A 12403-nucleotide genomic window follows, 5' to 3' on the forward strand; every position below is an offset into this window, starting at 1 on the left:
CATGTATGCGTTTTTTTGCATATGCGTTTTTTTTTTTAACCATGGAATTTAGGGGTTTGGGTTAGAGTTAGGGTTAGTTAAGGGGGTTTAGGGTTAGGGTTAGGGTCAGGGTCAGGGTTAGGGTTGGGGTTTGGGTCAGGGTTAGGGTTAAGTATGGTTTGGTTAAGGGTTAGGGTCAGGGTTAGGGTCAGGATTAGGGTTAAGTATGGTTTGGTTAAGGGTTAGGGTCAGGGTTAGGGTTAGGGTTAGGGTTAGGGTCAGGGTTAGGGTTAGGGTTAGGGTTAGGGTTAGGGTCAGGGTTAGGGTTAAGTATGGTTTTGTTAAGGGTTAGGGTCAGGGTTAGGGTCAGGATTAGGGTTAAGTATGGTTTGGTTAAGGGTTAGGGTCAGGGTTAGGGTTAGGGTTAGGGTTAGGGTCAGGGTTAGGGTTAGGGTTAGGGTTAGGGTCAGGGTTAGGGTTAAGTATGGTTTTGTTAAGGGTTAGGGTCAGGGTTAGGGTAAGGATTAGGGTTAAGTATGGTTTGGTTAAGGGTTAGGGTCAGGGTTAGGGTTAGGGTTAGGGTTAGGGTTAGGGTCAGGGTTAGGGTTAGGGTTAGGGTCAGGGTTAGGGTTAAGTATGGTTTGGTTAAGGGTTAGGGTCAGGTTTAGGGTTAGGGTTAGGGTTAGGGTCAGGGTCAGGGTTAGGGTTAGGGTTAGGGTCAGGGTTAGGGTTAGGGTTAGGGTTAGGGTCAGGGTTAGGGTTAGGGTTAGGGTTAGTTAGGGTTTAGGGTTTGGGTTAGGGTTAAGTATGATTTGGTTAAGGGTTAGGGTCAGGGTTAGGGTTAGGGTTAGGGTCAGGGTTAGGGTTAGTATAGTCATGGTTTGGGTTAGTGTGAGGGGACATCCAATGTTGGAAAAAAACGCAAACGCGATAAAAACGCACTAAAAACGCATACAAACGCTTAAAAACGCTGCGTTTTTTTCATGCATGCTCATAAAAATGCTTGAAAAAAACACAGCAGTTGTATGCTTTTGTATGTGTTTTTTCAATGCGTTTTTTTGCGGGAAAAACGCGCTGCAAAAAAAAGCAAGTGTGAAACTAGCCTTAGCTGTTTAGGCACTGGAAAAATACTGCAGATGGTCAAAGGGGAGGGACCACTTTACCTCTGTGTTCTCTTTCCCTATTAAGTCAGACAGTCCGACTCCTATGGTGATGTCCTGGTAGATTTCTGTAAACTAAACTGCTGGCAGGTCTAATTTCATATTGTTTTACTTCATTCATTACTAGACCATAATGATCCTTAATAAACAAAAGCTTAAAAAGTAGTTAATCATAGTTTAAAAAGTTTGAAATGCGCATGTGCTACTGACATCTAAGTTTCAGCACATTTTGGGACAAATGTTCTCACTGTCATCATTAACAATCATTAAAATATTTTCTTTAAGTTTTTGCCTCTATATTACTCCAATAGTTTGCATCTAATAACAACTAAAACTTGATGTAACATTATGCCTTCAAATTGTGTTTCATGTGCAGCTATCAACTGTCCCACAAACAGGGTCTCTATTAAACTGGTAAATGGAGTCAAATTGAAAATGTAAAAAAAATCAATTTTAAAATTGCTGTTTTTTTCTTCTCATTCACAGAGAGTTAATGAAAGTTATTAAACATGTACAGCAAAATGGCAGTGGATAAAAATAGAAATTGTGCTGCAAAAAGACAGAAAAAGGAAACATAAAAATATATACTTCCAAGGGTTTTGATTGACATTTGTAGAGTGTGAAACACTACTGAAATAATATGTGCATGGCCGAAGTAGCTCAGTTGGGAGAGCGTTAGACTGAAGATCTAAAGGTCCCTGGTTCGAACCCGGGTTTCGGCAACATCCTTACCTTTTACATTTTAGGGGGAAAATACGCAAAGCACATGGACAATCAGTCCAACTATCTGCGGAAAATAAAGTGGTAAAAACTTGAGAAAGTGGAACTTTTTCTTTTTGAGCAAGTTAGCATTTTTTGGTATTTTTACTCTATTTTGTTTATTTCAGTTTCTCTTAAATGTAAGAGGAATTAAAGGGAATCTGATAGCATATATGGGCAGCACGCATCAGACACTAGCTGAATGATTTCAGCAGTGTATGTTTGACTATAAAATGATGTCGCATTACTGAGACAAACATCCTCAAAAATATGCTGGGGTCAAAGCTTTTTTGGGAAATCAGTTGAAAAGGCAAAAAACACAAGTCCACTCTCAGGCCCACCATCTTTTATTTGAAATATTGGAGGTTTCTACTTTAAGGGTAAGACAAAGCATCTACATGTTTGGCATTGCTCCAATGAGGAGAGCCCACTTAAAAATGTATGGGGTGCTTGTCTCCGTAAGCACAAGCTGTTCACTAAACTGCAATTCTGGATGTTTCAGAGTGAAAACACCTGCAGGGCGAAAATAGTAGTTGCAGGTGTTGATGAATTCATTGAGAGAAGTAATTTATAAAATGGGGTCATGTTGGGGGAGTTTTCTGCTGTTTTGGTACCTTTGGTACTCTGCAAATTTCACCCGCAAACTATGCTTGCAAAATTTGCATTCCAAAACCCAAATAGCAGTCTTATTTTCAAAGCCCTGCTGTGTGGCCAAACAGTAGTTTCTGAAGAATTATGGGCGTTACTGCGTTTGTGAGAATCTAACATTTCTATCACCCTAACAAAGTAAATGGAGATTTAAAAATTAATGCTGACAAAAAGTACACATTTGGAAAATGTTATTTATTAAATTTTGTGTGATGCGAAATGTTGGCTTAAGGATATAAACAATCAAAGAATAAAAATTGCTAATATTTCAAATTTTAAAGCAAACTTTAGTTACTTTCACAGGAAAAACTAAAACTATAGTGACTTAAATTGTTAATATTAAGTACAATGTGTCACAAAAAACACTTTCCGAATTGTGGGGATATGTTGAAGCATTCCAGAAGAGTTAATACGACATAAAGTGATACATGTCATATTTTAGAAAAAATTGGGCTTGGCCATTAAGCTCAAACTAGGCTCGATCACTAATAGTTTTGAAATCTGTAATAAAAGAAAAAATGTAAAATTTGTTATAAAATCACTGTCAATCACAAGTATTGGTCATAATTCTGCTGATTAACTTGAAAAGAGTTAAGTAACAAAAGCAACCAGAAGTCAGGATGGCTGAGCCATCTATGGCGCTGTGTGGGTTTCAATCTCACCTCTGACATCACCTTTATATTTCAAGAAACAATACCGCTTCTCTTCAGTGATTGATTTGATGGGGGTCAAACCAAACTTAGTAATAGACCTTAAAAACCTGTTCCCAAATTTGGCACTTCCTGGTAGTTTTTGGGGTGAATCAGAAATTGTCCTTTCAAAAAAGAACTCTAGGAACATCAAATAGATTTTTGTGCATATGTTAGCTGTTTAGGCACTGGAAAAATACTGCAGATGGTCAAAGGGGAGGGACCACTTTACCTCTGTGTTCTCTTTCCCTATTAAGTCAGACAGTCCGACTCCTATGGTGATGTCCTGGTAGATTTCTGTAAACTAAACTGCTGGCAGGTCTAATTTCATATTGTTTTACTTCATTCATTACTAGACCATAATGATCCTTAATAAACAAAAGCTTAAAAAGTAGTTAATCATAGGTTAAAAAGTTTGAAATGCGCATGTGCTATTGACATCTAAGTTTCAGCACATTTTGGGACAAATGTTCTCACTGTCATCATTAACAATCATTAAAATATTTTCTTTAAGTTTTTGCCTCTATATTACTCCAATAGTTTGCATCTAATAACAACTAAAACTTGATGTAACATTATGCCTGCAAATTGTGTTTCATGTTCAACTATCAACTGTCCCACAAACAGGGTCTCTATTAAACTGGTAAATGGAGTTAAATTGAAAATGTAAAAAAAATCAATTTTAAAATTGCTGTTTTTTTCTTCTCATTCACAGAGAGTTAATGAAAGTTATTAAATATGTACAGCAAAATGGCAGTGGATAAAAATAGAAATTGTGCTGCAAAAAGACAGAAAAAGGAAAGATAAAAATATATACTTCCAAGGGTTTTGATTGACATTTGTAGAGTGTGAAACACTACTGAAATAATATGTGCATGGCCGAAGTAGCTCAGTTGGGAGAGCGTTAGATTCAAGATTTAAAGGTCCCTGGTTTGATCCCGGGTTTCGGCAACATCCTTCGCTTTTACATTTTAGGGGGAAAATACGCAAAGCACATGGACAATCAGTCCAACTATCTGCGGAAAACAAAGTGGTAAAAACTTGAGAAAGTGGAACTTTTTTTTTGAGCAAGTTAACATTTTTTGGTATTTTTACTCTATTTTGTTTATTTCAGTTTCTCTTAAATGTAAGAGGAATTAAAGGGAATCTGATAGCATAAATGGGCAGCACGCATCAGACACTAGCTGAATGATTTCAGCAGTGTATGTTTGACTATAAAATGATGTCACATTACTGAGACAAACATCCTCAAAAATATGCTGGGGTCAAAGCTTTTTTGGGAAATCAGTTGAAAAGGCAAAAAACACAAGTCCACTCTCAGGCCCAACATCTTTTATTTGAAATATTGGAGGTTTCTACTTTAAGGGTAAGACAAAGCATCTACATGTTTGGCATTGCTCCAATGAGGAGAGCCCACTTAAAAATGTATGGGGTGCTTGTCTCCGTAAGCACAAGCTGTTCACTAAACTGCAATTCTGGATGTTTCAGAGTGAAAACACCTGCAGGGCGAAAATAGTAGTTGCAGGTGTTGATGAATTCATTGAGAGAAGTAATTTCTAAAATGGGGTCATGTTGGGGGAGTTTTCTGCTGTTTTGGTACCTTTGGTACTCTGCAAATTTCACCCGCAAACTATGCTTGCAAAATTTGCATTCCAAAACCCAAATAGCAGTCTTATTTTCAAAGCCCTGCTGTGTGGCCAAACAGTAGTTTCTGAAGAATTATGGGCGTTACTGCGTTTGTGAGAATCTAACATTTCTATCACCCTAACAAAGTAAATGGAGATTTAAAAATTAATGCTGACAAAAAGTACACATTTGGAAAATGTTATTTATTAAATTTTGTGTGATGCGAAATGTTGGCTTAAGGATATAAACAATCAAAGAATAAAAATTGCTAATATTTCAAATTTTAAAGCAAACTTTAGTTACTTTCACAGGAAAAACTAAAACTATAGTGACTTAAATCGTTAATATTAAGTACAATGTGTCACAAAAAACACTTTCCGAATTGTGGGGATATGTTGAAGCATTCCAGAAGAGTTAATACGACATAAAGTGATACATGTCATATGTTAGAAAAAATTGGGCTTGGCCATTTAGCTCAAACTAGGCTCGATCACTAATAGTTTTGAAATCTGTATTAAAAGAAAAAATGTAAAATTTGTTATAAAATCACTGTCAATCACAGGTATTGGTCATAATTCTGCTGATTAACTTGAAAAGAGTTAAGTAACAAAAGCAACCAGAAGTCAGGATGGCTGAGCCATCTATGGCGCTGTGTGGGTTTCAATCTCAACTCTGACATCACCTTTATATTTCAAGAAACAATACCGCTTCTCTTCAGTGATTGATTTGATGGGGGTCAAACCAAACTTAGTAATAGACCTTAAAAACCTGTTCCCAAATTTGGCACTTCCTGGTAGTTTTTGGGGTGAATCAGAAATTGTCCTTTCAAAAAAGAACTCTAGGAACATCAAATAGATTTTTGTGCATATGTTAGCTGTTTAGGCACTGGAAAAATACTGCAGATGGTCAAAGGGGAGGGACCACTTTACCTCTGTGTTCTCTTTCCCTATTAAGTCAGACAGTCCGACTCCTATGGTGATGTCCTGGTAGATTTCTATAAACTAAACTGCTGGCAGGTCTAATTTCATATTGTTTTACTTCATTCATTACTAGACCATAATGATCCTTAATAAACAAAAGCTTAAAAAGTAGTTAATCATAGTTTAAAAAGTTTGAAATGCGTATGTGCTACTGACATCTAAGTTTCAGCACATTTTGGGACAAATGTTCTCACTGTCATCATTAACAATCATTAAAATATTTTCTTTAAGTTTTTGCCTCTATATTACTCCAATAGTTTGCATCTAATAACAACTAAAACTTGATGTAACATTATGCCTGCAAATTGTGTTTCATGTGCAACTATCAACTGTCCCACAAACAGGGTCTCTATTAAACTGGTAAATGGAGTTAAATTGAAAATGTAAAAAAAATCAATTTTAAAATTGCTGTTTTTTTCTTCTCATTCACAGAGAGTTAATGAAAGTTATTAAATATGTACAGCAAAATGGCAGTGGATAAAAATAGAAATTGTGCTGAAAAAGACAGAAAAAGGAAACATAAAAATATATACTTCCAAGGGTTTTGATTGTCATTTGTAGAGTGTGAAACACTACTGAAATAATACGACCATGGCCGAAGTAGCTCAGTTGGGAGAGCGTTAGACTGAAGATCTAAAGGTCCCTTGTTCGATCCCGGGTTTCGGCAACATCCTTCCCTTTTACATTTTAGGGGGAAAATACGCATAGCACATGGACAATCAGTCCAACTATCTGCGGAAAATAAAGTGGTAAAAACTTGAGAAAGTGGAACTTTTTCTTTTTGAGCAAGTTAGCATTTTTTGGTATTTTTACTCTATTTTGTTTATTTCAGTTTCTCTTAAATGTAAGAGGAATTAAAGGGAATCTGATAGCATATATGGGCAGCACGCATCAGACACTAGCTGAATGATTTCAGCAGTGTATGTTTGACTATAAAATGATGTCGCATTACTGAGACAAACATCCTCAAAAATATGCTGGGGTCAAAGCTTTTTTCTATAAACTAAACTGCTGGCAAGTCTAATTTCATATTGTTTTACTTCATTCATTACTAGACCATAATGATCCTTAATAAACAAAAGCTTAAAAAGTAGTTAATCATAGTTTAAAAAGTTTGAAATGCGCATGTGCTACTGACATTTAAGTTTCAGCACATTTTGGGACAAATGTTCTCACTGTCATCATTAACAATCATTAAAATATTTTCTTTAAGTTTTTGCCTCTATATTACTCCAATAGTTTGCATCTAATAACAACTAAAACTTGATGTAACATTATGCCTGCAAATTGTGTTTCATGTGCAACTATCAACTGTCCCACAAACATGGTCTCTATTAAACTGGTAAATGGAGTTAAATTGAAAATGTAAAAAAAATCAATTTTAAAATTGCTGTTTTTTTCTTCTCATTCACAGAGTTAATGAAAGTTATTAAATATGTACAGAAAAATGGCAGTGGATAAAAATAGAAATTGTGCTGCAAAAAGACAGAAAAAGTAAACGTAAAATTATATACTTCCAAGGGTATTGATTGACATTTGTAGAGTGTGAAACACTAGTGAAATAATATGTGCATGGCCGAAGTAGCTCAGTTGGGAGAGCGTTAGACTGAATATCTAAAGGTCCCTGGTTCGATCCCGGGTTTCGGCAACATCCTTCCCTTTTACATTTTAGGGGGAAAATACGCAAAGCACATGGACAATCAGTCCAACTATCTGCGGAAAATAAAGTGGTAAAAACTTGAGAAAGTGGAACTTTTTCTTTTTGAGCAAGTTAGCATTTTTTGGTATTTTTACTCTATTTTGTTTATTTCAGTTTCTCTTAAATGTAAGAGGAATTAAAGGGAATCTGATAGCATATATGGGCAGCACGCATCAGACACTAGCTGAATGATTTCAGCAGTGTATGTTTGACTATAAAATGATGTCGCATTACTGAGACAAACATCCTCAAAAATATGCTGGGGTCAAAGCTTTTTTGGGAAATCAGTTGAAAAGGCAAAAAACACAAGTCCACTCTCAGGCCCAACATCTTTTATTTGAAATATTGGAGGTTTCTACTTTAAGGGTAAGACAAAGCATCTACATGTTTGGCATTGCTCCAATGAGGAGAGCCCACTTAAAAATGTATGGGGTGCTTGTCTCCGTAAGCACAAGCTGTTCACTAAACTGCAATTCTGGATGTTTCAGAGTGAAAACACCTGCAGGGCGAAAATAGTAGTTGCAGGTGTTGATGAATTCATTGAGAGAAGTAATTTATAAAATGGGGTCATGTTGGGGGAGTTTTCTGCTGTTTTGGTACCTTTGGTACTCTGCAAATTTCACCCGCAAACTATGCTTGCAAAATTTGCATTCCAAAACCCAAATAGCAGTCTTATTTTCAAAGCCCTGCTGTGTGGCCAAACAGTAGTTTCTGAAGAATTATGGGCGTTACTGCGTTTGTGAGAATCTAACATTTCTATCACCCTAACAAAGTAAATGGAGATTTAAAAATTAATGCTGACAAAAAGTACACATTTGGAAAATGTTATTTATTAAATTTTGTGTGATGCGAAAAGTTGGCTTAAGGATATAAACAATCAAAGAATAAAAATTGTTAATATTTCAAATTTTAAAGCAAACTTTAGTTACTTTCACAGGAAAAACTAAAACTATAGTGACTTAAATTGTTAATATTAAGTACAATGTGTCACAAAAAACACTTTCCGAATTGTGGGGATATGTTGAAGCATTCCAGAAGAGTTAATACGACATAAAGTGATACATGTCATATTTTAGAAAAAATTGGGCTTGGCCATTTAGCTCAAACTAGGCTCGATCACTAATAGTTTTGAAATCTGTATTAAAAGAAAAAATGTAAAATTTGTTATAAAATCACTGTCAATCACAAGTATTGGTCATAATTCTGCTGATTAACTTGAAAAGAGTTAAGTAACAAAAGCAACCAGAAGTCAGGATGGCTGAGCCATCTATGGCGCTGTGTGGGTTTCAATCTCAACTCTGACATCACCTTTATATTTCAAGAAACAATACCGCTTCTCTTCAGTGATTGATTTGATGGGGGTCAAACCAAACTTAGTAATAGACCTTAAAAACCTGTTCCCAAATTTGGCACTTCCTGGTAGTTTTTGGGGTGAATCAGAAATTGTCCTTTCAAAAAAGAACTCTAGGAACATCAAATAGATTTTTGTGCATATGTTAGCTGTTTAGGCACTGGAAAAATACTGCAGATGGTCAAAGGGGAGGGACCACTTTACCTCTGTGTTCTCTTTCCCTATTAAGTCAGACAGTCCGACTCCTATGGTGATGTCCTGGTAGATTTCTATAAACTAAACTGCTGGCAGGTCTAATTTCATATTGTTTTACTTCATTCATTACTAGACCATAATGATCCTTAATAAACAAAAGCTTAAAAAGTAGTTAATCATAGTTTAAAAAGTTTGAAATGCGCATGTGCTACTGACATCTAAGTTTCAGCACATTTTGGGACAAATGTTCTCACTGTCATCATTAACAATCATTAAAATATTTTCTTTAAGTTTTTGCCTCTATATTACTCCAATAGTTTGCATCTAATAACAACTAAAACTTGATGTAACATTATGCCTGCAAATTGTGTTTCATGTGCCACTATCAACTGTCCCACAAACAGGGTCTCTATTAAACTGGTAAATGGAGTCAAATTGAAAATGTAAAAAAAATCAATTTTAAAATTGCTGTTTTTTTCTTCTCATTCACAGAGCGTTAATGAAAGTTATTAAATATGTACAGCAAAATGGCAGTGGATAAAAATAGAAATTGTGCTGCAAAAAGACAGAAAAAGGAAACATAAAAATGTATACTTCCAAGGGTTTTGATTGACATTTGTAGAGTGTGAAACACTACTGAAATAATATGTGCATGGCCGAAGTAGCTCAGTTGGGAGAGCGTTAGACTGAAGATTTAAAGGTCCCTGGCTCGATCCCGGGTTTCGGCAACATCTTTACATTTTAGGGGGAAAATACGCAAAGCACATGGACAATCAGTCCAACTATCTGCGGAAAATAAAGTGGTAAAAACTTGAGAAAGTGGAACTTTTTTTTTGAGCAAGTTAACATTTTTTGGTATTTTTACTCTATTTTGTTTATTTCAGTTTCTCTTAAATGTAAGAGGAATTAAAGGGAATCTGATAGCATATATGGGCAGCACGCATCAGACACTAGCTGAATGATTTCAGCAGTGTATGTTTGACTATAAAATGATGTCACATTACTGAGACAAACATCCTCAAAAATATGCTGGGGTCAAAGCTTTTTTGGGAAATCAGTTGAAAAGGCAAAAAACACAAGTCCACTCTCAGGCCCAACATCTTTTATTTGAAATATTGGAGGTTTCTACTTTAAGGGTAAGACAAAGCATCTACATGTTTGGCATTGCTCCAATGAGGAGAGCCCACTTAAAAATGTATGGGGTGCTTGTCTCCGTAAGCACAAGCTGTTCACTAAACTGCAATTCTGGATGTTTCAGAGTGAAAACACCTGCAGGGCGAAAATAGTAGTTGCAGGTGTTGATGAATTCATTGAGAGAAGTAATTTCTAAAATGGGGTCATGTTGGGGGAGTTTTCTGCTGTTTTGGTACCTTTGGTACTCTGCAAATTTCACCCCCAAACTATGCTTGCAAAATTTGCATTCCAAAACCCAAATAGCAGTCTTATTTTCAAAGCCCTGCTGTGTGGCCAAACAGTAGTTTCTGAAGAATTATGGGCGTTACTGCGTTTGTGAGAATCTAACATTTCTATCACCCTAACAAAGTAAATGGAGATTTAAAAATTAATGCTGACAAAAAGTACACATTTGGAAAATGTTATTTATTAAATTTTGTGTGATGCGAAATGTTGGCTTAAGGATATAAACAATCAAAGAATAAAAATTGCTAATATTTCAAATTTTAAAGCAAACTTTAGTTACTTTCACAGGAAAAACTAAAACTATAGTGACTTAAATCGTTAATATTAAGTACAATGTGTCACAAAAAACACTTTCCGAATTGTGGGGATATGTTGAAGCATTCCAGAAGAGTTAATACGACATAAAGTGATACATGTCATATTTTAGAAAAAATTGGGCTTGGCCATTTAGCTCAAACTAGGCTCGATCACTAATAGTTTTGAAATCTGTATTAAAAGAAAAAATGTAAAATTTGTTATAAAATCACTGTCAATCACAAGTATTGGTCATAATTCTGCTGATTAACTTGAAAAGAGTTAAGTAACAAAAGCAACCAGAAGTCAGGATGGCTGAGCCATCTATGGCGCTGTGTGGGTTTCAATCTCAACTCTGACATCACCTTTATATTTCAAGAAACAATACCGCTTCTCTTCAGTGATTGATTTGATGGGGGTCAAACCAAACTTAGTAATAGACCTTAAAAACCTGTTCCCAAATTTGGCACTTCCTGGTAGTTTTTGGGGTGAATCAGAAATTGTCCTTTCAAAAAAGAACTCTAGGAACATCAAATAGATTTTTGTGCATATGTTAGCTGTTTAGGCACTGGAAAAATACTGCAGATGGTCAAAGGGGAGGGACCACTTTACCTCTGTGTTCTCTTTCCCTGTTAAGTCAGACAGTCCGACTCCTATGGTGATGTCCTGGTAGTTTATATAAACTAAACTGCTGGCAGGTCTAATTTCATATTGTTTTACTTCATTCATTACTAGACCATAATGATCCTTAATAAACAAAAGCTTAAAAAGTAGTTAATCATAGTTTAAAAAGTTTGAAATGCGCATGTGCTATTGACATCTAAGTTTCAGCACATTTTGGGACAAATGTTCTCACTGTCATCATTAACAATCATTAAAATATTTTCTTTAAGTTTTTGCCTCTATATTACTCCAATAGTTTGCATCTAATAACAACTAAAACTTGATGTAACATTATGCCTGCAAATTGTGTTTCATGTGCAACTATCAACTGTCCCACAAACAGGGTCTCTATTAAACTGGTAAATGGAGTTAAATTGAAAATGTAAAAAAAATCAATTTTAAAATTGCTGTTTTTTTCTTCTCATTCACAGAGAGTTAATGAAAGCTATTAAATATGTACAGCAAAATGGCAGTGGATAAAAATAGAAATTGTGCTGAAAAAGACAGAAAAAGGAAACATAAAAATATATACTTCCAAGGGTTTTGATTGACATTTGTAGAGTGTGAAACACTACTGAAATAATACAACCATGGCCGAAGTAGCTCAGTTGGGAGAGCGTTAGACTGAAGATCTAAAGGTTCCTGGTTCGATCCCGGGTTTCGGCAACATCTTTCCCTTTTACATTTTAGGGGGAAAATACGCATAGCACATGGACAATCAGTCCAACTATCTGCGGAAAATAAAGTGGTAAAAACTTGAGAAAGTGGAACTTTTTCTTTTTGAGCAAGTTAGCATTTTTTGGTATTTTTACTCTATTTTGTTTATTTCAGTTTCTCTTAAATGTAAGAGGAATTAAAGGGAATCTGATAGCATATATGGGCAGCACGCATCAGACACTAGCTGAATGATTTCAGCAGTGTATGTTTGACTATAAAATGAT

The 12403-nt window shown here is 35.6% G+C and overlaps 4 non-coding genes across 4 annotated transcripts; all 4 read left to right on the plus strand.

Moving 5' to 3' along the window:
• The first annotated feature begins 1788 nt into the window (after positions 1-1788).
• Positions 1789-1861, plus strand: TRNAF-GAA (transfer RNA phenylalanine (anticodon GAA)). The gene has a single exon. It is a non-coding gene; the product is annotated as a tRNA-Phe (tRNA).
• Positions 1862-4113: 2252 nt separating this feature from the next.
• Positions 4114-4186, plus strand: TRNAL-CAA (transfer RNA leucine (anticodon CAA)). The gene has a single exon. It is a non-coding gene; the product is annotated as a tRNA-Leu (tRNA).
• Positions 4187-7416: 3230 nt separating this feature from the next.
• Positions 7417-7489, plus strand: TRNAF-GAA (transfer RNA phenylalanine (anticodon GAA)). The gene has a single exon. It is a non-coding gene; the product is annotated as a tRNA-Phe (tRNA).
• Positions 7490-12055: 4566 nt separating this feature from the next.
• On the plus strand, positions 12056-12128 carry TRNAF-GAA (transfer RNA phenylalanine (anticodon GAA)). The gene has a single exon. It is a non-coding gene; the product is annotated as a tRNA-Phe (tRNA).
• The last annotated feature ends 275 nt before the right edge of the window (positions 12129-12403 follow it).

Source organism: Dendrobates tinctorius, unplaced genomic scaffold (genome assembly GCF_039654945.1).
Source record: "Dendrobates tinctorius isolate UK_male_01 unplaced genomic scaffold, ASM3965494v1 ptg000018l, whole genome shotgun sequence".
Classification (NCBI taxonomy): domain Eukaryota; kingdom Metazoa; phylum Chordata; class Amphibia; order Anura; family Dendrobatidae; genus Dendrobates; species Dendrobates tinctorius.